Source organism: Eschrichtius robustus, chromosome 3 (genome assembly GCF_028021215.1).
Source record: "Eschrichtius robustus isolate mEscRob2 chromosome 3, mEscRob2.pri, whole genome shotgun sequence".
Lineage (NCBI taxonomy): Eukaryota > Metazoa > Chordata > Mammalia > Artiodactyla > Eschrichtiidae > Eschrichtius > Eschrichtius robustus.
This window is the reverse complement of record NC_090826.1, coordinates 130,392,289-130,418,481: the sequence shown is the minus strand read 5'-3', so window position 1 is coordinate 130,418,481 and position 26,193 is coordinate 130,392,289. Positions and strand designations below refer to the sequence as shown.

Genomic DNA, 26,193 nt, shown 5'->3' with positions numbered 1-26,193 from the left:
ACCTGAAAGAATTAAAAAAACTTTTCTCTCTGATGGAGGCAAGTCAACTTTCCTAGCTTCACATTTTAGTTCTACCACATTCCTCAAATTCCATTCTGCTGGTTGTTCATATCCAGAACTGTGCCCCTTGGTGTGCTTATTCTAATGCTCAGACGATCTGTGGGCTCAGCCTGTGTTTCCCCTGGCAGAAAATGACGGAATGAATCTCAGAGCTGGAAAAGACCTTGAAAGATATCTGTTTCTTGGTTCAGCCCTGTTACCAGACAAATTAACACCTAGCCCAATCTAGGCAGACGTGTGTTTTAAATGAGGGACAGAAAATGATGCCAGTTGGACTGTTGCCCCAAGTACTTTGTTTACTATCAAAGTACATCTGACAGCACTTCTCTCATGCTGCTGCTTCTTCCTGCTCCTGCTCTCCATCAGATCACCAAGGTTATAACTGCCCCACCTGGGGCTTGAAATCACAAGCCACCAAGCCTTGTCCTCACATTCTTTCCTCCCTTCCTCTGAGCCTTGAAGGGTGGGCTCAGGATATCATCCTCCTTACAACTCTTCTAATACCCCTAGAGAACAAGGTCAAAAATCAAGTACTGCTTCCATGAGGTGGAAAATCCCCTTTTTACCAGCTGATTTTTGACCTAGATATGGCTACAAGCAGCTACACATTAAGAGCAGTGTATATCTACAATATTCCATAGTTTTACATTAGCTTTATGAAACTTAGCAGCAAGCACAAACTGATTTCAAATTAAAATCCAGACTCTCAGATCCTCCTCTTTGTATTTCAATTTTCATCATTCATGTTTTTTTTCCCCTGCTTTGTTTTGTTTTCATATGGAAACATTTGAAAATAGATACCCTTGTATTTATGGCCTATGACACAATAAATGGACAAAAAAATCTTATCGATGGCCTAAAATGGTTTTAAATAAGGTTCCTTATATATAAATTCAGGTCAAAATCTCTGAATGCCAAGTGAGAAGGATGGAAACTGACATTTTTATTTATAAGATTTTTGTAAACCAGACTAGTGCTTCAATTAAATGTTTTCTTTAAGTTGATTAATCTTGAGTTGAAATTAATTAGTCTGACATTAATCAAAGGAATCTTCCATTAACAGGCCAACTCCTCTTTAAATGAATATGAAACTCTAGTTTTGTCAATTTGTAGCAAGACCTCTGCTTCAGGCTTAGCACAGACTAGGAATTCTATTAAAAAGTGTTTGTTGACTGGCTGATTGTTTAAGGAATAAGTTTTGCCCTTCCAATTTCCATGAAAATGACTTGAGAAGTTTCCATAATGTTTTAGTTTCCATTTTTCTTCCTTCTCTTTATCTAACTTATTCTCAGAACTGAACAGAGGTTTATCCACTGGCATTAAAAAAATCAGCCTCTTTACTAATAAGCTTGATTTTTTTTTAATAATAAGTGTAACTTGTCTCTCTTTCCCATATGATAAACTCATGCTAATGTTTGTAGAAGCTCTTAATTCTGTAGAAAGAGGTAACGATTGAGTCAATATACTACCTTTTACTAAATTAATCATAATCCATTTTATTCAAATTGGACACCTATAAAATGATGAAATTTGGCCTCTGAAATAGCTTGACAATGGATCTTGAATGGCGGCTGGGGGAGGGGAGGGGTTCCCACACTTGGAGGGGCCCACTCATGGTGAGGGAATCAGCAGAGATGGGGAGAGATCTTCAGAGGATTGGGGAATCGGAGGGGAATGCAGCCAGCATCTCCCCCACCCACTAGGGCCCTGACAAGCCTTCTGGGGTCCTGGGCCTGAACCTCTACCCTCCGGGGCCACCTCCGGCTGCCCAGGTCCTGAGCCTAAGCTCCGCAACCCCCCCCCAAGACCTTTTCTGGCTGTGTGGGCCCTCAGCCAAAGCCCCCTCTCCCCTGCTAAGGCCTCTTCTGGCCTTTGTGTGTGTGTGTGTGTAGTTCTTTTTTGCTTTGTTGTTGTTGTTTCATTCTTATTTTTATTTTTTCTAATATATTTTTTATTTTTCTAATTTTATTTTATTTTTTATTATTTGTTATTGTTCTCCTTTCTGTTTGTTGCCTTTTTTTTTTTTTTTTTTTTTTTTTTTTTTTGCTGTGCTGCGTGGCTTGCATGGTCTTGGTTCCCAGTGCAGGGATTGGACCTGAGTTCCTGTGGTGAGAGTGCCAAGTCCAAGCCACTGGACTAACAGAGAACTTCAGGCCCCAGGGAATATTAATCAGTGTTAGCTCTCCCAGAGGTCCTCATCTCAGCACAAAGACCGGGCTCCAACAAACTGCCTGAAAACTCCAGTGCTGGATGCCTCAGGCCAAACAACCAGCAAGAGAAGAACACAGCCCAACCCATCAAAAAAAATATGTTACAGATGAAGGAGCAAGGTAAAAACCTACAAGACCAAATAAATGAAGAGGAAATAGGCAATCTACCTGAAAAAGAATTCAGAGTAATGATAGTAAAGATGATCCAAAATCTTGGAAATAGAATGGAAGCATATATCAAGAATATAAAAGAAATGTTTAACAAGGACCTAGAAGAACTAAAGAACAAACAGTGATGAACAACACAATAAGTGAAATGAAAAATACACTAGAAGGAATCAATAGTAGACTAACTGAGGCAGAAGAACGAATAAGTGAGCTGGAAGATAGAATGGTGAAAATCACTGCCGAGGAGCAGAATAAAGAAAAAAGGAATGAAAAGAAATGAGGACAGTCTCACAGACCACTGGGACAACATTAAATGCACCAACATTTGAATTATAGGGGTCCCAGAACAAGAATAGAAAGAGAAAGGGTTTGAGAAAATATTTGAAGAGAATAGATGAAAACTTCCCTAACATGGGAAAGGAAATAGTCACCCAAGTCCAGAAAGTGCAGAGAGTCCCATACAGGGTAAACCCAAGGAGAAACATGCCAAAACATATTAATCAAACTAACAAAAAATTAAATTCAAAGAAAAAATATTAAAAGCAGCAAGGGAAAAGCAACAAATAACATACAAGGGAATGCCATTAAGGTTGTCATCTGATTTTTCAGCAGAAACTCTGCAGGCCAGGTGGGAGTAGCAAGACATATTTAAAGTGATAAAAGGGAAAAGCCTACAACCAAGATTACGAAACCCAGCAAGGATCTCATTCAGATTTGACAGAGAAATCAAAAGCTTTACAGACAAGCAAAAGCTAAGAGAATTCAGCACCTCCAAACCAGCTTTACAACAAATGCTAAGGAACTTCTCTAGGTGGGAAACACAAGAGAAGAAGAAAACCACAAAAACAAACCCAAAATAATTAAGAAAATTGTAATAGGAACATATATATCGATAATTACCTTGAATGTAAATGGGATAAATGCTCCAACCCGAAGACACAGACTGGCTGAATGGATACAAAAATAAGACCTGTATATATGCTGCCTATAAGAGACCCACCTCAGACCTAGGGACACGTACAGACTGAAAGTGAGGGGATGGAAAAAGATATTCCATGCAAATGGAAATCAAAAGAAACCTGGAGTAGCAATACTCATTTCAGATAAAATAGACTTTAAACTAAAGACTATTACAAGAGACAAGGAAGGACACTACATAATGATCAAGGGATCAATCCAAGAAGAAGATATAACAATTGTAAATATTTATGCATCCAAAATAGGAGCACCTCAATACATAAGGCAAAAGCTAACAGCCATAGAAGGGGAAATCGACAGTAACACAATAATAGTGGGGGACTTTAACACCCCACTTACACCAATGGATAGATCATCCAGACAGAAAACAAATAAGGAAATGAAAGCTTTAAATGACACTATAGACCAAATAGACATAACTGATATTTATAGGACATTCCACTCAAAAGTGGAAGAATACATTTTCTTCTCAAGTGCACATGGAACATTCTCCAGGTTAGATCACATCTTGGGTCATAAATCAAGCACTGGTAAATTTAAGAAAATTGAAATCGTATCAAGCATCTTTTCTGACTATATGCTATAAGATTAGAAATAAATCAATTACAGAAAAAAAAACTGTAAAAAATACAAACACATGGAGGTTAAACGATATAATACTAAATAACCAAGAGACCGCTGAAGAAATCAAAGAGGAAATCAAAAAATTCATTGAAACAAATGACAATGAAAACTCGATGATCCAAAATCTATGGGAGGCAGCAAAAGCTGTTCTAAGAGGGAAGTTTATAGCAATACAAGCCTACCTTAAGAAACAAGAAACATCTCAAATAAACAACCTAAACTTACACCTAAAGCAATTAGAGAAAGAAGAACAGAAAAACCCCAAAGTTAGCAGAAGGAAAGAAATCATAAAGATCAGATCAGAAATAAATGAAAAAGAAATGAAGGAAGCGATAGCAAAGATCAATAAAACTAAAAGCTGGTTCTTTGAGAAGATAAACAAAACTGATAAACCTTTAGCTAGACTCATCAAGAAAAAAAGGGAGAGGATTCAAATCAATAAAATTAGAAATGAAAAAGGAGAAATTACAACTGATACCCCAGAAAAACAAAGGATCATAAGCGACTACTACAAGCACCAATATGCCAAAAAATGGACAACCTGGAAGAAATGGACAAATTCTTAGAAAGGTACAACCTTCCAAGACTGAACCAGGAAGAAATATAAAGAGAGAAATCACAAGTAATAAAATTGAAACTGTAATTAAAAATCTTCCAACAAACAAAAGTCCAGGACCAGATGGCTTCACACGGGAATTATATCAAACATTTAGAGAAGAGCTAACACCCATCCTTCTCAAACTCTTCCAAAAAATTGCAGAAGAAGGAACACTCCCAAGCTCAATCCATGAGGCCACCATCACCCTGATACCAAAACCAGACAAAGATATCACAGAAAAAGAAAATTAGAGGCCAATATCACTGATGAATATAGATGCAAAAATCCTCAAAAAATACTAGCAAACTGAATCCAACAACACATTAAAAGGATCATACACTATGATCAAGTGGGATTTATTCCAGTGATGCAAGGATTCTTCAATACATGCAAATAGATCAATGTGATATACCATACTAACAAATTAGAGAATAAAAACCATATGATCATCTCAATAGATGCAGAAAAAGCTTTTGACAAAATTCAACACCCATTTATGACAAAAACTCTCCAGAAAGTGGGCATAGTGGGAACCTACCACAACATAATATAGGCCACATATGACAAACCCACAGCAAATATCATTCTCAATGGTGAAAAACTGAAAGCATTTCCTCTAAGATCAGGAACAAAACAAGGATGTCCACTCTCGCCACTATTATTCAACACAGTTTTGGAAGTCCTACCCACAGCAGCCAGAGATGAAAAAGAAATAAAAGGAATACAAATTGGAAAAGAAGAAGCAAAACTGTCACTGCAGATGACATGATACTATACATAGAGAATCCTAAAGATGCCACGAGAAAACTATTAGAGCTAATCAATGAATTTAGTAAAGTCACAGGATACAAAATTAATATATAGAAATCTCTTGCATTCCTATGCACTAACAATGAAAGACCAGAAAGAGAAATTAAGGAAACAATCTCATTTACCATTGCAACAAAAAGAATAAAATACCTAGGAATTAACCTACCTAAGGAGGCAAAAGGCCTGTATGCAGAAAACTGTAAGATACTTATGAAAGAAATCAAAGATGACACAAACAGATGGAGAGATATACCATATTCTTGGATGGGAAGAATCAATGTTACAGATTCAACGCAATCCCTAACAAATTACCAGTGGCATTTTTCACAGAACTAGAACAAAAAATTTTACAATTTGTGTGGAAACACAAAAGACCCCGAATAGCAAAAGCAATCTTGAGAAAGGAAAATGGAGCTGGAGGAATCAGGCTCCCTGACTTCAGACTATACACAAATCTATAGTAATCAAAACAGTATGGTTCTGGCACAAAAACAGAAATATAGATCAATGGAAAAGGATAGAAAGCCCAGAAATAAACCCACACACCTATGGACAACTAATCTATGATAAAGGAGGTAAGAATATACAATGGAGAAAAGACAGTCTCTTCAATAAGTGGTGCTGGGAAAACTGGACAGCTACATGTAAAAGAATGAAACTGGAACACTCCCTAACACCATACACAAAAATAAACTCAAAATGGATTAAAAACCGGAAGGTAAGACTGGACACTATAAAACTCTTAGAGGAAAACATAGGAAAAATACTCTTTGACATAAATCAGAGCAAGATCTTTTTTGACTCACCTCTTAGAGTAATGAAAAAAAAAACAAAAATAAACAAATGGGACCTAATTAAACTTAAAAGCTTTTGCACAGCAAAGAAAACCATAAATGAGATGAAAAGGCAACCCTGAGAATGGGAGACGATATTTGCAAACAAAGCAACTGACAAGGGATTAATCTCCAAAATATAGAAGCAGCTCATGCAGCTCAATATAAAAAAAACAAACAACCCAATCAAAAAATGGGTGGAAGACCTAAATAGGCATTTCTCCAAAGAAGACATACAGATGGCTAAGAGGCGCATGAAAAGATGCCCAGCATCGCTAATTATTAGAGAAATGCAAATGAAAACTACAATGTGGTATCACCTCACACCAGTCAGAATGGCCATCATCAGAAAATCTACAAACAATAAATGCTGGAGAGGGTGTGGAGAAAAGCGAACCCTCTTGCACTCTTGGTGGGAATGTAAATTGATACAGCAAATCTGGAGAACAGTATGGAGGTTTCTTAAAAAATTAAAAATAGAATTACCATATGACCCAGCAGTCCCACTACTGGGCATATACCCTGAGAAAACCATAGTTCAAAAAGACATATGTACCCCAATGCTCATTGCAGCACTATTTACAATAGCCAGATCATGGAAGCCACCTAAATGCCCATTGACAGACGAATGGATAAAGAAGATGTGGTACATATATACAATGGAATATTACTCAGCCATAAAAAGGAATGAAATTGGGTCATTTGTAGAGACGTGGATGGACCTAGAAACTGTCATACAGAGTGAAGTAAGTCAGAAAGAGAAAAACAAATATCATATATTAATGCATATATGTGGAATCTAGAAAAATGGTACAAATGAACTGGTTTGCAAGGTAGAAATAGAGACACAGATGTAGAGAACAAACGTACGGACACCAAGGGGGAAAGTGGGGGGCAGGGTGAGATGAACTGGGAGATTGGAATTGATGTATATATATACACACTAATATATATAAAATAGATAATTAATTTAAAAAATAATAGGGTAGTCTATGTCCCTATAGTCCCTATGATTTACATAATGAATCTAACTTGTTTTTTTCAGTATAAGTCAATTTTATAATTTCCACTAAACTGGATATCTGTCACTCAAAATAGTCCCTGGTTCTTTATTCACTGATAAGTCAAACGTAAATAATTGCTGCTTCCATTCCTAGAAAGTAAGAGGGGGGACATGGAGTCATCTCAAGGCACATCTTAAGAAAACAGGCAAGTCCGGGAGTTGGCCTCTGTCTTTTGCAACACTGGAGGGTTTCACAATCGTTAGCATAGACTGCTAGGAGAATACGTTTCCACAACATCATGTAGCCCTGGCTAAGATTCACCATGGTAGGTTCAAATTTTTTTGAGAAGTAAAATATTATCAATAGAGGTGAAATTTTTTGTGCAGCCCACTCCAATGAAGATAGGTTGGTGAGATTTATCATTTCTGTGGAAATTGTTCTATATATCAGCAATAGCAATAATAGTAATAGTAATAATAACTAACACAAGCATTGCTTACAATGTGCCCAACACTATTCTAAGCACTTTCTATGTATTCAGTCATATGATCTCTCCATCCAAGAAGTTAAGTTTCGCTGTCATTACCATTTTATTGATGAGGAAACTGAAACTCAGAAAACTTCTGTAATTTGCCCAAGGTCACATAAGTAGAAGAGCCAGAATCTCTAAAAAAAAGAAATATATATATATGGTGATATTTTTTATGATTTTAATGTTACATAAGTGGTATCATGTTGAATTCATCCTTTATAACTTGCTTTGTAACTATTACATCTCTTATGTTTATTCATGTTAATATGCATAGCACTTATTCATTCATTTAATTGCCACACAATACTACATGTGGAATATATGGCTATTCCACATTATACTGATCTATTTTCCTATTCTTGGCCCTGTGGTGATTTATAAATTTTCCCTATTATAAAAAATACTGTATGAAATGTAAAATATATAAAAATTTGTATGGAAACACAAAAGACCCCAAATAGCCAGAACAATCTTGAGAAAGAAGAATGGAGCTGGCGGGATCAGGCTCCCTGGCTTCAGACTATACTACAAAGCTACAGTAATCAAGACAGTATGGTACTGGCACAAAAGCAAACACATAGATCAATGGAACAGGATAGAAAGCCCAGAAATAAACCTACGCACTTATGGTCAATTAATCTATGACAAAGGAAGCAAGAATATACAATAGAGAAAAGACAGTCTCTTCAATAAGTGGTGCTGGGAAAACTAGACAGCTACATGTAGAAGAATGAAATTAGAACATTCTCTAACATCATACACAAAAATGAACTCACAATGGATTAAAGACCTAAATGTAAGATGAGATACTATAAAACTCCTAGTGGAAAACATAGGCAGAACACTCTTTGACATACATTGCAGCAATATTTTTTTGGATCTGTCTCCTAGAGTAATAGAAATAAAAGCAAAAATAAACAAATGGGACCTAGTTAAACTTAAAAGCTGCTGTGGCTATTTCCAGTTCCAGGTCTTATGAAACTGGCAGCTTCCATTTTTTATCTCTTAGGCTTCTGAGTTTTGGAACCCAGCCACTATGCAACCCATAGAGAAGCCCAAGTGGGAAGGGAACAGAGATCCCCAGCCTTCTGCCCCTGCTGAGCTCCCAGCCAACAGCCAGCACTAACTGGCCAGCCATGAGAGTGAGCCACCTTACAAGTGGATCCTCAGCCCCCAGGAAACCTCAGCTGATGACACATGGAGCAGAGACAAGCCTTCCCCACCAAGGCCTGTCCAAATTGCAGTTTCATGAGTTACATAATTGATTGTTGTTTGAAGCCACTGGGTTTGACACACCTAAGCTTCCTTTCCTCTAAAATTCTTCTATGAATCTATACATTCTTCTGTGGCTAACTTCCTGGTTTTAAGATGAGAGCCAATGCTTGTTAGTTGTATATACATCATGCCTGATTTCTCCAACAGTTACCTCATTATAGTAAGAGCCTTCTGTAGATCTTCCCAAATTAGATAAATAACTTAACATTGAATAAGACATTTCTTTCTTTGTAAGGTGGATTCAGCATGGGACTGCATGCATCCTTGGAATTTAGTTGAATGAACACAATACATTCCAGCTTCTTTATGTTTTCATTAACTACGTTGAGTCCACACTGAACTAAGTAACATTTATACTTTACACTTTGTCTAATGCTTAGAAACCCCCAAAATTCTTTTTTAGTAGGTTTCTAGGAAATAGAGAAGACACATATATTCACCTCAACTAGAGAGAAACAGGCCTTGAGTGGAGGGGCGGTTAGCATGTTTAAAAGAGAAGAATGGTTATTCTCCTTCTCTGCTTTTACTTGCCTCTTCCAGTAAACTCACACAATCCCTTTCCTTTACCCCCATCTCTACATAAGAAAATGAGGAAAAGAAAATAAAAGAAGGTAAGAAGAGAGGGGGTAGAATATCCCAGAGACCATATTTACATTTTTACAGCACTTTAAACGTTTTAAGAAGTGCACTTCCTGTAAAGTAGATAGTAGAATCCTCATTTTTTGGCCTGTGAAAATTAGTGAATTGCATGATATCTTGTACTTTGTGACAGCATACATCCTGGTATCTGAGTAAACCCAGGGATTATTTCATTAATTCTAACATCATGCCCTTACAGTGGGGAGGATGATGCAGACCAGCCACCACCAGGGCCCCGAGGAAGATGTCCAAGGATGCGGAGGCTGAACTTCCAAAGTCAACACTCAGCCCTGCCCTCTTAGAAGTTCCTAATCTCATACACTGATGTTTCCTGTTCTCCCCCAGACCACACTTCAATCTCCTGCCTTAATCCTTCTAGAGTTTAGGAATGGGGTTTAAAGAGGAGGTCAGAGACTCCCCCAACTCTTTCATGGAGCTGGGGGTGAGGGAGACAGGATTGGTGTCTTGTCAGGAAACATATTGTAGTTTCTTTTTTTTTTTTAAAGATCAATTTTATTTTTATTTATTTATTTATTTTGCCACATCACAGGGCATATGGGATCTTAGCTCCCTGACCAGGGATCAAACCCACGCCCCCTGCATTAGAAGCATGAAGTCTTAACCACTGGACGGCCAGGGAAGTCCCTGTATCTTCTTTTGTTACATTCATTTGTTTTGTTTTGTTGCTTAATGGAGGAGGAGAGAGAGGATCACTTGGAGGTACAGAACTCTCTTGTACCTCTCCTCTGCTCTCACACCCTCGTGAAACCAGCAGGACAAAGAAGAGCTACTTAAACCATGATGAGATAGCTTCAAGATGGCAGAGGAGTAAGACGTGAAGATCACCTTCCTCCCCACAAATACATCAAAAATACATCTACATGTGGAACAACTCCTACAGAACACCTACTGAACTCTGGCAGAAGACCTCAGACTTCCCAAAAGGCAAGAAACTCCCCAGGTACCTGGGTAGGGCAAAAGAAAAAAGGAAAAACATAGAAAAAAGAATAGGGATGGGACCTGCACCTCTGGGATGGAGCTGTGAAGGAGGAAAAGTTTCCACACACTAGGAAGCCCCTTCACCGGTGGAGACAGCGGGTGCGTTGGGGGGAAGCTTTGGAGCCATGGAGGAGAACACAGCAATAGGGGTGCAGAGGGCAAAGCAGAGAGATTCCCACACAGAGGATCGGTGCTGACCAGCACTCACTAGCCTGAGAGCCTTGTCTGCTCACCCACAAGGGCGGGTGGGGGCTGGAGCTGAGGCTCCGGCTTCGGAGGTCAGATCCCAGAGAGAGGACTGGGGTTGGCTGCGTGAACACAGCCTGGAGGGGGCTAGTGTGCCACAGCTAGTTGTGAGGGAGTCCAGGAAAACGTCTGGACCTGCCTAAGAGGCAAGAGACCATTGATTCAGGGTGTGCAAGGAGAGGGGATTCAGAGCACCACCTGAACGAGCTCCAGAGACGGGCATGAGACGCTAAGGCTGCTGCTGCAGCCACCAAGAATCCTGTATGAAAGCACAGGTCACTATCCACATCTCCCCTTCTGGGAGCCTGGGCAGCCTGTCACTGCCAGGGTCCTGTGATCCAGGGACAACTTCCCCGGGAGAACACATGGCATGCCTCAGGCTGTTGCAACATCACGCCAGCCTCTGCCAATGCAGGCTCACCCTGCATTCTGTACCCCTGCCTCCCTCTGGCCTGAGTGAGCCAGAGCCCCCTAATCAGCCGCTCCTTTAACCCCATCCTGTCTGGGCAGTGAAGAGATGCCCTTAGGCGACCTACATGCAGAGTCAGGACCAAATCCAAAGCTGAACCCCAGGAGCTGTGCAAACAAAGAGAAACAGAAATCTCTCCATGCAGCCCCAGGAGCAGTGGATTAAATCTCCACCATCAAAATGGTGTACCCTGCATCTCTGGAATACCTGAATAGACAACAGATCTTCCCAAAATTGAGGCAGTGGACTTTGGGATCAACTGTAGAGTTGGGGTTTGCTTTCTGCATCTAATTTGTTTCTGGTTTTATGTTTATCTTAGTTTAGTATTTAGAGCATATTATCATTGGTAGATTTATTTATTGATTTGGTTGCTCTTCCCTTTTTTAAAATATATATATTTTCCCTTTTCCTCTTTTTGTGAGTGTGTATACGTATGCTTCTTTGTGTAATTTTGTCTGCATAGCTTTGCTTTTACCATTTGTCCTAGGGTTCTGTTTGTCCTTTTTTTTTTTTTTTTTAAGCATAGTTTTTATCACTTGTTATCCTTGGTGGATTTGTGTTTTGGTTTGGTTGCTCTCTATTTCTTTATTTTTTTATTACGTTTTTATTTTTAATAATATTTTTTATTTTTTTATTTTAATAACTTTCTTTTCCTTCCTTCCTTCCTTCCTTCCTCCCTTCCTCCTTTCCTCCCTTCCTCCCTTTCTCCCTTTCTCCCTTTCTCTCTTTCTTTCTTTCTTTTTCACCCTTTTCTTCTTAACCTGGCTAAAAGAGTCATGGTGCTGTAGCCGGGTGTCAGGCCTGAGTCTTTGAGGTTGGAGAGCCGAGTTCAGGACACTGGTCCAGCAGAGACCTCCTCATCCCATGTAAATATAAAATGGCGAAAGCTCTCTCAGACATTTCCATCTCAACAGTAAGACACAGCTCCACTCAATGACCAGCAAGTTACAGTGCTGGACACCCTATGCCAAACAACTAGCAAGACAGGTACACAACCCCAACCATTAGCAGAGAGGCTACATAAAATCATAATAAGTTCACAGACACCCCAAAACACACCACCAAACATGGTCCTGCCCACCAGAAGGATCCAGCCTCATCCACCAAAACAGGCACCAGTCCCCTCCACCAGGAAGCCTACACAATCCACTGAACCAACCTTACCCACTGGAAGAAGACACGAAAAACAACGGGAACTATGAAACTGCAGCCTGTGAAAAGGAGACCCCAAACACAGTAAGTTAAGCAAAATGAGAAGACAGAGAAACACACAGCAGATGAAGGAGCAAGGTAAAAACCCACCAGACCAAACAAATGAAGAGGAAATAGGCAGTCTACCTGAAAAAGAATTCAGAATAATGATAGTAAAGATGATCCAAAATCTTGGAAATAGAATGAAGAAAATACAAGAAATGCTTAACAAGGACCTAGAAGAACTACAGAGCAAACAAACAATGATGAACAACACAATAAATGATAACAAAATCTCTATAGAAGGAATCAATAGCAGAATAACTGAGGCAGAAGAAAGGATAAGTGACCTGGAAGGTAAAATAGAGGAAATAACTACTGCAGAGCAGAATAAACAAAAAAGAATGAAAAGAATTGAGGACAGTCTCAGAAACTTCTGGGACAACATTAAATGCACCAACATTCGAATTATAGGGGTCCCAGAAGAAGAAGAGAAAAAGAAAGGGACTGAGAAAATATTAGAAGAGATTATAGTTGAAAACTTCCCTACTATGGGAAAGGAAATAGTCAATTAAGCCCAGGAAACACAGAGAGTCCCATAGGATAAATCCAAGGATAAACAGGCCAAGACACATATTAATCAAACTATCAAAAATTAAATACAAAGAAAAAATATTAAAAGCAGCAAGAGAAAAGCAACAAATAACATGCAAGGGAATCCCCATAAGGTTAACAGTGGATCTTTCAGCAGAAACTCTGCAAGCCAGAAGGGAGTGTCAGGACATATTTAAAGTGATGAAAGAGAAAAACCTACACCAAGATTACTCTACCCAGCAAGGACCTCATTCAAATTTGATGGAGAAATTAAAACCTTTACAGACAAGCAAAACCTAAGAGAATTCATCACCACCAAACCAGCTTTACAGCAAATCCTAAAGGAACTTCTCTAGGCAGGAAACACAAGAGAAGGAAAAGACCTACAATAACAAACACAAAACAATTAAGAAAATGGTAATAGGAACACACATATCAATAACTAACTTAAATGTAAATGGATTAAATGCTCCAACCAAAAGACATAGACTGGCTGAATGGATACAACAACATGATCCGTATATATGCTGTCTATAAGAGACCCACTTCAGACACAGGGACACATACAGATTGAAAGTGAGGGGATGGAAAAGATATTCCATGCAAATGGAAATCAAAAGAAAGCTGGAGTAGAAATTCTCATATCAGAAAAAAATAGACTTTAAAATAAAGACTATTACAAGAGACAAAGAAGGACACTACATAATGATCAAGGGATCAATCCAAGAAGAAGATATAACAATTGTAAATATTTATGCACCCAACAGAGGAGCACCTCAATACATAAGGCAAAAGCTAATAGCCATAAAAGGGGAAATCGACAGTAACACAATCATAGTAGGGGACTTTAATACCCCACTTTCACCAATGGACAGATCATCCAAAATGAAAATAAATAAGGAAACACAAGCTTTAAATGATACATTAAACAAGATGGATTTAATTGATATTTATAGGACATTCCATCCAAAGACAACAGAATATACTTTCTTCTCAAGTGCTCATGGAATATTCTCAAGGATAGATCATACCTTGGGTCACAAATCAAGCCTTGGTAAATTTAAGAAAATTGAGATTGTATCAAGTATCTTTTCTGACCACCATGCTATGATTCTAGATATCAATTACAGGAAAAAACATGTAAAAAATACAAACACATGGAGGCTAAATAATACACTACTAAATAACCAAGAGACCACTGAAGAAATCAAAGAAGAAATCAAAAAATACCTAGAAACAAAATGAAAACAGGATGACCCAAAACCTATGGGAGGCAACAAAAGCAGTTCTAAGAGGGAAGTTTATAGCAATACAATCCTACATCAAGAAACATGAAATATCTCAAATAAACAAACTAACCTTACACCTAAAGCAATTAGAGAAAGAAGAACCAAAAAAACCCAAATTTAGTAAAAGGAAAGAAATCATAAAGATCAGATCAGAAATAAATAAAAAAGAAATGAAGGAAACAATAACTACGATCAGTAAAACTAAAAGCTGGTTCTTTGAGAAGATAAACAAAATTGATAAGACACTAGCCAGACTCATCAAGAAAAAAAGGGAGAAGACTCAAATCAACAGAATTAGAAATGAAAAAGGAGAAGTAACAACTGACACTGCAGAAATACAAATGATCATGAGATATTACTACAAGCAACTCTATGCCAATAAAATGGACAACCTGGAAGAAATGGACAAATTCTTAGAAAAGCACAACCTCCCAGGACTGAACCAGGAAGAAAGAGAAAATATAAACAGATCAATCACAAGCACTGAAATTCAAACTGTGATTAAAAATCTTTCAGCAAGCGAAAGCCCAGGACCAGATGGCTTCACAGTCAAATTCTAGCAAACATTTAGAGAAGAGCTAACACCTATCCTTCTCAAACTCTTCCAAAATATAGCAGAGGGACGAACACACCCAAACTCATTCTATGAGGCCACCATCACCCTGATACCAAAATCAGACAAAGATGTTACAAAAAAAGAAAACTACAGACCAATATTACTGATGAACATAGATGCAAAAATCCTCAACAAAATACTAGCAAACAGAATCTAACAGCACATTAAAAGGATCATACACCATGATCAAGTGGGGTTTATCCCAGGAATGCAAGGATTCTTCAATATATGCCAATCAATCAATGTGATACACCATATTAACAAACTGAAGGATAAAAACCATATGATAATCTCAATAGATGCAGAAAAAGCTTTTGACGAAATTCAGCACTCATTTATGATAAAAACTCTCTGGAAAGTAGGCATAGAGGGAACTTACCTCAGCATAATAAAGGCCATATTGACAAACCCACAGCCAACATCATTCCCATTGGTGAAAAACTGAAACCATTTCCTCTAATATCAGGAACAAGACAAGGTTGTCCACTCTCATCACTATTATTCAACATTGTTTTGGAAGTTGTAGGCACAGCAATCAGAGAAAAAAAGAAATAAAAGGAATCCAAATTGGAAAAGAAGTAAAGTTGTCACTGTTTGAAGATGACATGATACTATATAGAGAGAATCCTAGAGATGCTACCAGAAAACTACTAGAGCTAATCAGTGAATTTGGTAAAGTAGCAGGATACAAAATTAAGGCACAGAAATCTCTTGCATTCCTATACACTAATGATGAAAAATCTGAAAAAGAAATTAAGGAAACAATCTCATTTACCACTGCAACAAAAATAATAAAATACCTAGGAATAACCCTACCTAAGGAGACAAAAGGCCTGTATGCAGAAATCTATAAGACACTGATGAAAGCAATTAAAGATGATACAAACAGATGGAGAGATATACCATGTACTTGGGTTGGAAGAATCAACATTGTGAAAATGACTATACTACCCAAAACAATCTACAGATTCAATGCAATCCCTATCAAACTACCAATGGCATTTTTCACAGAACTAGAACAAAAACTTTCACAATTTGTATGGAAACACAAAAGACCCCGAATAGCCAAGCAATCTTGAGAAAGAAAAACGGAGCTGGAGGAATCAGCCTCCCAGACTTCAGAGTATACTGCAAAGCTACAGTAATCAAGACAGTATGGTACTGGCACAAAAACAGAAATATAGATCAATGGAACAGGATAGAAAGCCCAGAGATAAACCCACACACATATGGTCACCTTGTCTTTGATAAAGGAGGCAAGCATATACAATGGAGAAAAGACAGCTTCTTCAATAAGTGGTGCTGAAAAAACTAGACAGCTACATGTTAAAGAATGAAGTTAGAACAGTCCCTAACACCATACACAAAAATAAACTCAAAATGGATTAAAGACCTAATTGTAAGACCAGACACTACAAAACTCTTAGAGGAAAACATAGGCAGAACCCTCTATGACATACATCACAGCAGGATCCTTTTGACCCACCTCCTAGAGAAATGGAAATAAAAACAAAAATAAACAAATGGGACCTAATGAAACTTAAAAGCTTTTGCACAGCAAAGGAAACCATAAACAAGACGAAAAGACAACCCTCAGAATGGGAGAAAATATTTGCAAATGAAGCAACTGGCAAAGGATTAATCTCCAAAATTTGCAAGCAGCTCAATATCAGAAAAACAAACAACCTAAACCAGAAATGGGCAGAAGACCTAAATAGACATTTCTCCAAAGAAGATATACAGATTGCCAACAAACACATGAAAAGATGTTCAACATCACTAATCATTAGAGAAATGCAAATCAAAACTACAGTGAGGTATCACCTCACACCATTCAGAATGGCCATCATCTAAAAATCTACAGGCAATAAATTCTGGAGAGGGTGTGGAGAAAAGGGAACCATCTTGCACTGTTGGTGGGAATGTAAATTGATACAGTGACTATGGAGAACAGTATGGAGGTTCCTTAAAAAACTAAAAATAGAACTACCATATGACCCAGCAATCCCACTACTGGGCATATACCCTGAACAAACCATAGTTCAAAAAGAGTCATGTACCACAATGTTCGTTGCAGCACTATTTACAATAGCCATCAACAGATGAATGGATAACGAAGATGTGGCACATATATACAATGGAATATTACTCAGCCATAAAAAGAAACGAAATTGAGTTATTTGTCATGAGGTGGATGGACCTAGATACTGTCATACAGAGTGAAGTATGTCAGAAAGAGAAAAACAAATACTGTATGCTAACACATATATATGGAATCTAAAAAACAACAAGAAAAACATAGTTCTGAAGAATTAGGGGCAGGACAGGAATAAAGACACAGGCGTAGAGTATGGACTTGAAGACACAGGGAGGGGGAAGGGTAAGCTGGGCCGAAGTGAGACAGTGGCATGGACATATATACACTACCAAATATTAAATAGATAGCTAGTGGGAAGCAGCTGCATAGCACAGGGAGATCAGCTCGGTGTTTTGTGTCCACCTAGAGGGGTGGGATAAGGAGGGTGGAAGGGAGACACAAGAGGGAGGGGATATGGGGATATATGTATATGTATAGCTGATTCACTTTGTTATAAAGCAGAAACTAACACACCATTGTAAAGCAATTATACTCCAATACAGATGTGAAAAAACAAAAACAAAAACACATGACCATGCCGTATTCTATACTGCCTTTCTTTTTATTCATATCAGAAAAGTAGAATAAAATATTTCCTTGTAAAAAAAAAAAAAGAAAATTGGGAACATTTCTTCCTCATAGAATGTCAGAGCCAGAAGTCATTGTGGAGGTGTGGAGGCCAGCAGTTTCAGATTCTGTTATGTGGTGCCCTCAGGCTCTGTGCAGGGGAAGCTACATAGAGCTTGCTGCCCACTTCAACCAGCGTGGCTCTGCTTTGACCCTTTTATACACCATGGCTTTGTGTAAGATTTTATTGATAAAAGGCTACCATTATTATTCGTTTTTAAAATAAATTTATTTATTTTATTTATTTTTGGCTGTGTTGGAGTCTTTGTTGCTGCACATGGGCTTTCTCTAGTTGCAGTGAGCAGGGGCTACTCTTCGTTGTGGTGCGCGGGCTTCTCATTGCGGTGGCTTCTCTTGTTGCGGAGCACGGGCTCTAGGCTTGTGGGCTCAGTAGTTGTGGCTTACAGGCTCTAGAGTGCAGGCTCCGTAGTTGTGGCGCACAGGCTCAGTTGCTCTGCGGCATGTGGGATCTTCCCGGAACAGGGCTCGCACCCATGTCCCCTGCATTGGCAGGTGGATTCTTAACCACTGCGCCACCAGGGAAGTCCTACCATTATTTTTTAAAAGCATAAAAACCACCGACCTGCTCTAGTCACTTTCTTTTGCATGTAGCAAAGCAAAAGTTGTTTTGTTTTGTTTTTGCTGACTTTGGAATGTTTATTCTTTAAAAAATTAGTTGCTTTTTCTACAGCTATACAAAGTTCTTAATGTTTCTCTGGCAATGGAATATAATGGAACTTTTACAACTACATTTTACAAAAAGTTACCTTTGCCTCAGAAACAGTATTTACTGTGTGCACATAGTTGACTGACAAAATTCCCTACCATCCGGCACCCTAACTAATTGACGAAATAAACAGATTGCCCAGGAATCTTGGAAGCAGATTCTGCATTGGAAGCAGAGTCAGAACGTAGGCATTTTAACCTCCTTTCTAGTGTTCTTTCAGTCCTCCCCAACTGAAGCGCTGCATGTTGTGTGATTTATTCGCCAAGAGGAAGTGGGGATGGGTTGTTGGAATAACAGAAGCTGACTGACCTTGAATTTCACCCTCCCAATGAGTAAGCCAACTTAGTGGCTTTACCACCTCTGTCATCACTTCTGCTTCACACCAGGCTCATTGTGAGCTGGAAGCACATGACTGCCTATGGATTATGCTCCAAGCAGCCCTATGTGGGCCACACTGAGCCCCACCAGCTAGCATCAAGCAGCCTACAGGCCTGCAGAAAGTAGACTCACCATGCTGAGAACATCCCCCTCCAGGCCCACCAAGTCTCCCCAGCTCCGAGACAATATATCCCTTAAGATGTTAACAAGTTTATTACTTTAAAAATGTGAATCGGTAGAATATATGCTAAGGCCTTGACTTTGATATCACTTCAAAGTGAGATTTCCCTGTCTTCCCAACCCTAAATTACTCTGAAATGATATAATGCTCTTATCTGTATTGATCAGACTGACCCTTTTTATTTACAGTCTTCTGGTTTTTGTTTTGTGGTTCTGTCCTACAACCACAGAATGGAAGGTTCCTTGAAACCTGGGATCATAGTATATGAACCTGAGGTTTCCAAACCTCAAAATAGGACCTACAAAAAATATGCACATAAAGATTAGGCAGAATACTAGAATCAGAGACTATCCTGGAAAATGCAGTACTGTAGCAGTTGGTAAATATACGGGGTTGGCTAAAAAGTGCCTTCAGTTTTTAAGTAGAATAAAAAGACACATTTTTCATTTCACCAAGAACTTTATTGAACAATGATGTATTCACCCTTTTGTTCCACTACCTTCTGCCATTTTTGAGGCAACATCATAATTCCATCTTCCCAAGACTTTTTATCTTTTTGAGCAAAGAGCTGTTCCAGGTGCCTTTTACAGTCTTCCAGGGAATTAAAATTTTTTCCATTAAGAGAATTTTGTAAAGATCTAAATAAATGGAAACCTGAAGGTGCAATGTGTGGTGAATACAGAGGATGAATCAGAACTTAACAGTTTTTGCCTGGTCACCAAAGAAACATGCGGTCTTGCGTTATCCTGATGCAAGATTATGAGTTTTCTCTTGACTAATTTTGGACGCTTTTCATCGAGTGCCGCTTTCAGTTGGTCTAATAGGGAGCAGTACTTGCTGGAATTAATCGTTTGGTTTTCCGGAAGGAGCTCACAATAGAAGACTCCCTTCCAATCCCACCACAGACACGACATCACCTTCTTTGGATGAAGACCAGCCTTTGGTGTGGTTGGTGGTGGTTCATTTCGCTTGCCCCATGATCTCTTCTGTTCCACATTATTGTACAGTATCCACTTTTCATCGCCCGTCACAGTTTATTTTAAAAACGGAATGTTTTCATTACATTTCAGTAGAGAAAAGCATGCGGAAATACGGTCAGGAAGGTTTTTTTCACTTAATTTATGTGGAACCCAAGCAACAAAGCGATTAACATAACCAAGCTGGTGCAACTGATTTAATGCTTGATTTGGATATTTTGAGTATGTCTGCTATCTCCTGCATGGTATAAAGTTGATTATTCTCAATCAATGTCTTAATTTGATTGCTACTAAATTCAGCTGGTCTACGCAGACTGTGGACATCATCCAGCAAGAAATCTCCAGCGCGAAACTTTGCATATCACTTTTGACACTTTTGATCAGTCACAGTACCTTCTCCATACACTGCACAAGTCTTTTTTTGTGTGTGTTTCAGTTGTCCTTTCACCTTTCTTGAAATAATAAAGCATAATATGCCAAAAATGTTGCTTTTTTTCTTCCATCTTCAATATTAAAATGGCTACACAAAAATTCACCAATTTTGATGTCTTTTTTTAAATGCACGCTGATATGACAGCTATCACATACAATCTAACAAAACTGTTTCGAATGACGTTAAAGACAACTAAGTGCTACTACAGCCATCTTACAGAAAAACCCAACAGACCTTTTGGCCAACCCAGTACATAGCAGCATGCTGTATGTTCAACAGGTTCCTAACTTCTTGGGGAAGAAAAAAACTAGATCCAGGATGCACAGACCCTATGATAAAAAATATAAATGACATAGAGACATCATATGCTGGCTAAGTATTAAAATGAAATAAGTGATGAGTTCATTGATGATAAGCAGAATAATAGATAACTATGAATTTGGAGGTAATGGAATGATGACGTCCTTTTCAGTGCAATCTAAAAAACATTGTAGAACATTGTAAGTAAGGACTAGGAACTCTGGGGGATGCTGATTCAAAGAGAACACTCAATATTCCAAGCTAATGCTGCAACACAGGCCCAGACAGAAGTGGAGTAGGACCAAATGTGGAGCCAGAGTGAACAAGTTGTTTGTTGCCTGGTAAAGGGCTCTGAAATGGAGCAGAGCTTCTGGATAACCATTTAAAATCACTTCAGAGCCTGGTCAAAGTGTTGAGAGCAAGAAAACAGCTTTGGCTGCAGTGTCAGGAGTGATTTGGAGAAGGTTTTTACTCAAGGCAAGCAGAGGTAGAAAGACTTAAGTTTCAACTTGGGTCTTGTGTTAGCCAAATTTGTCTGTTTTGTCATTTGACAGCAGTGGCAATGCTCATCTCAGTTGTTAGGGGAAAAACTCGTAATTCTCCTGGTCCAGTGGGGGATAAGGGAAATGGCAAGGAAGAGTCAGAAGGCTCACACCCCTGGTGGAGCCGCAGTGTCTGATGGCATTTTTATCTCTTTTTTTTTTTTTTTCTTTCAAACTAGAACTAGATGGATGACAGAGAATTTACCATGGAATACCTAAGAAGTACCAGGGCAATCTATTTTACCACTGAAAGACCAAGACATGTTTCATGGAGACTTGAACCAGAAAATTAGTGAAAAAGCACTTTGATCTAGACCTACTTCTTGGGCTCTCTTTTCTTTCTCCTTGAGAATGTTTTACAAAGGTAGTGTGATAAGTGCTAATTGAGTAGTACGAAGAGTATCTATTTACTAGAAAGAGTTCAAAGGAGCAGAGATCACAGTGGGCTGCAGCAACCGGGGAAATAGTGACTAGAACTTGAACTTCAAGGATGGGTGGGATTCAGATTAAGTGGAAAGGAGAGAGAAAGGAGGGGCTTGCTGGGCGGAGGGAGATGCCAAGTACAAAGCAAGCAGAAAGCACAAGACCACTATTACACAAGGCTTTAACAGATGAAAAAACTGAGGCTCAGATAGACTAAGGAACTTGACTAAGCATACACAGCTCCTGCATTACTATACAAGGAACTAAAGTAAAGCTACTTAATACCAAAGCCCATATTCCTTCCTCCAGACTCCAGGTTCACAAGGCTGACAGACACGTAAACAACTAACTATGATACGTGTTTGTGAGTTGAAAGCTGTTTCATTACTTCGTATTTTCATTTAGTTATACTTGTCACAACATGTCAAAAAAGGAAGCAGCATTGCTTTCTAGAGAAATATTTATTTCCTGTATTGATGTCAACACATTAACTCATCTGGAAGGGAGATTCCTCCAAGTAGAGGAATAATGGTGACATGATGTGGTCCAAAGCACAAGCTGGCAACTTTCTGAGGGTAAAGTGATGATGAAATAGAGAGAGAGAGAGAGAGAGAGAGGATAGAAACATCCAAAGAAAGGAGAGGTGGAACTGTTTAGCTCCAAAATGTTCTGAATTAAGCTGATAATCCTTTTCTGCTTAGAAACACTTCAGATTTTCAGAAATAAAAGTTTTTGTCAAAAGCAGTTTAACACTGGTGTTTGTGAGGTATGTGTTCTTTTCAAATGTTTCAAATCAAGGCAAATGGACAACCCAGGAAGGATTACTGTTGACCTTGGTGAGTGCAGGATCTAACTGACTCTCACCAGTCTCCTATCCTTTGTGGAATAAAGTGGTAAATCAACAAGTCGAGCAAGTAAGCAATGTACAGTAGGGGAGACTGACCTCATTTAAAGCTGCTATTCCATAGTCTGTGCACTCCTGCTAGCTTGCTGGGCTTAGCCTCCTCCTAAGTGTCCTGGTAGCTGACTGATGAACTGCTTAATGGTCCATGAACTAAAGGGAATTATTAACTCAGTTCCCTGCATGTGGAGTTCAAAAGTACCTAGATAAATAAATAAAAGATACTAGCTTTAGGATGGCTGCTATTACCTAGGAAAAGGAGTATAGGAGCCCTAATGGTAGCTAGAGACAGAATAACTGGCTATTCGACTCTTCTGATACCTCTGAGGTAGGGAAGGCAAAGTTAGGCACAGCTTCTCAAAGATCCCCTAAAACCCTTGGCCAGTTTCTATCAGAGCCCTTACCACATTGTATTGTAACTGTCTGTGTGTAGGTCTGCCATCCTCAATAGGCTGAATCCTTGGAGGCAGTGACTGTATTTTATCCATACTTTTCCCACTTCCTTGCATATGTGTCCATCAAATGTTGAGTGGGTGAGTGAGTAAAATGGGTAGATGGATGGAGACAAATCATCGCACTCACCAGGCATAAGCAACTCAAACCTGGCAGCGGAAGGTTTAACATTAAACTGGCAGTGGGAGAAAATTAACCCTGCAAAGGATTAATTTCCATGAGGTAACTCAGGAAAACTGACTAAGGAATGTGTGTTGGCAATCAATGGGTAATCTATTGAAAAAGCACTTAGTTTTCAGAGAAATTTGTTTTCAAGGAAGGCAAGTCACAAGTGAGGGTATTTACAGCCTTTTGCTTTTAGTTGTAACAATGCTGCAGAATGCGTTGAGCTCTGGGATGCCAATAACGCAGAAAAGCCTCATGAGGATCACCACCCAGATATTTGCAACATCTGCCCTTTGAGTAGTTAACTATTCAAACCATCTGGAGTGCTTTTTAATATTGTATTCTGGAACAGTGATTCTCAACTTTCTTTTCTCTTATGTTCTACAAGTCTTCTTTCTGTCTTTCTCTCCTCCCTGCTCCCCCATTGCATTCCTGTCTCCTCACATCTAAACTCCCTTTATAATAAGAACCTGCTATACAAAAATAAATAAATAAATAGAATTTTAAAAAATAAAAAATAAACTCCCTTTACTCAATTATTGTCTTTGTCTTTATTGCCTTGGAGGAGAAATGTGACAGGGTAGAAAGCCAAAAATATTCTGAGAGCTATTTCTTTGCTTTGGTTCTAAAATCCTCAGCTCTGTGAGGGAAAAAGAGAGTTCTGGGTTCATCTAAAATGTATGAGGAACAAGACTGGAGGAAAACATTCCCTCTATGCTAGAAAAAGTTTCTCCAGGCTGGGGAGAGGAAGAGGAAGAACAGATATGATGAAAGTAGATAAATGAGTGGGCTCCAGAGAGAGGGGTCGGACATCGTGTTTTCTGAGAAGAGTCCCAGAGAGGTGGCAAGACCCCTGAGAGATTTAGGGGAGTCGAGAGAATCTGCACATTGCAGGAAAAGGAGCAGAGCCAGAGAGGAGGGCTTACTATGTGGTGGATCATGGCAAGGGAATGCCATGGACAATTGGTAAGATCACTGTGTCCCAGGATGATCTGGCAGCAGACACATAGTACCCATGATTCACAATGGGGCCCAGAATCTGTAAGGAGATTTACCAGGCTTAACACAAAAGGAAGGGACAGTTCAACAGCGACTTGAATGGACTAATAACTAAGGACCAGACTGAACCATGGAGTCTCAGTAAAAACCGGTGGGGACAAATGATGTTTTCCTGCAACCCAATGTCTGGCTCTATGTAAGTTCTTCAGGACTGAGCCATGGGTCTGCAGAAAAGGGGAAGGAATCTTAAATTGACTAGCTTAAGTTTTCCTTTCTATGGTGTAATTGTGAGCTCAAAGTAGTAATTAAGATATAAAAATATAAACAATGTGTATATCCTGCACATCTAAGTGTGGATCGAAATCCACTTTTACTATTTATCTACCTGTCTCTCCATCCATCCACCCATCCATCCATTTATCCATCCATCTTTTTCCAGAAAGAACCTAAGGCAGTTTATAAGTATCTATAACCAATCAAAGAATCTTGGTGCTACCATAACAGATACATGAGTTGAACTAGACATTACAACTCAGAAGCCAAGAAGTAGGCAGCCAACACAAATAAATAAAGCATGTCAGAGTAAGCTAAATCCTTTGCCTAAATTGTATCTATTTTTATTGACCTGTGGTGTGTGTTCCATGATGGTGAACATCCTGTTTAAGATCTTGTATGTGTGTGTGTGTGTGTGTGGGTGCATGTGTGAAATTTTTAATTATTGCACTTTAAATTTTGTAATTGAGTTCCTTGATTAGGAATCAGAAACCTGACAATGTCAGATCTTCTATTGCACTCTGTGATATGCATTATATAGAATTCAGCCCCCTATTTTTAAACTGGGAATAATGTTTTATTTTATTCACTTTAATAATAGCCAGTCACAAACATACGTTCTTCCAAACAGAGAGACTTTTCACATTGGTTTTTATATTTAGGGCACTGTTCCTCAGCTCTGTGCTCACACCAATAATATTAATTGTGAATAACAACTTGAACAATTTTAATTCATTTTCAAAAATCTGATTTCAGAAAATGATTTTTTGAACTTTAGTGTTCAAATCCCTAATTTTGGAACAGCAGTTTTGGCCATCACTTTCATTTAGGTGGAGCAGAGAACAATTTCAATGTGTGAAAGTGGCTCATACTCTTCCTTAACAAATGAGTTTCCTAAAGACATAGTTTTATTAAGGAAAGAGCAAATGAAATAATATATTTGGGTACCATTAATAAATGCCCCTGTAGGAAAATATTTTAATATTTACATTGTAATAACAATGAAAATGGCCAAGTTTTTTCGTTTGTTTGTTTGTTCTTTGGTTTTGTTTTTTTTAGGGAAAGAGTGTTGGAAAATCTCTATTTTTGAGTCTAGGAATATGAGAGGACAAGGAACAACCTTTTGTAGTCATGGTAGGTCAATAATTTGTACACACCTACAATATCTCAGAGTAAGAAATAGGCTTAAAAGGGAGCTCTAACCTCTCCCATAAATTTTTTCTAGAATTTCCCTTTGAAAAACAGGAACGAGTCAGGTTTTTTTTCCCAAGAAGCCAAAACATGTTTTTCGCACCCTGTAATGAATGACCAAGCCATCTAACTTGTCTGTTCTACAGCAGATTTGGTATCAGTCATTGTGTTCCCTAAGCAAAGTAGTACATTGTCTGTGGCTCCAGCACAGGGGCATGTCCAGTTCCTGGAGCTATAACCACATCCACAGTGGGTGAGATTTTCAACTTCCTAGCACAAAATGATTTCTGTGAGCAAGGTAGTAGGCAGATTTGAGTTCCAGGTCTTTGTAAAACAATGGATTTGTTTGCC

The 26,193-nt window shown here is 38.7% G+C and overlaps 1 long non-coding RNA gene across 1 annotated transcript in view; it reads right to left on the bottom strand.

Moving 5' to 3' along the window:
• The window catches only part of LOC137761454 (uncharacterized), a 104,899-nt gene extending 82,031 nt beyond the window's left edge, over positions 1 to 22,868 (bottom strand). Inside the window, exon 1 of the long non-coding RNA XR_011073419.1 lies at positions 22,804 to 22,868. This is a non-coding gene — a long non-coding RNA (uncharacterized lncRNA). The remainder of the gene's footprint in view (positions 1 to 22,803) is intronic.
• Between the last annotated feature and the right edge of the window lie 3,325 nt (positions 22,869 to 26,193).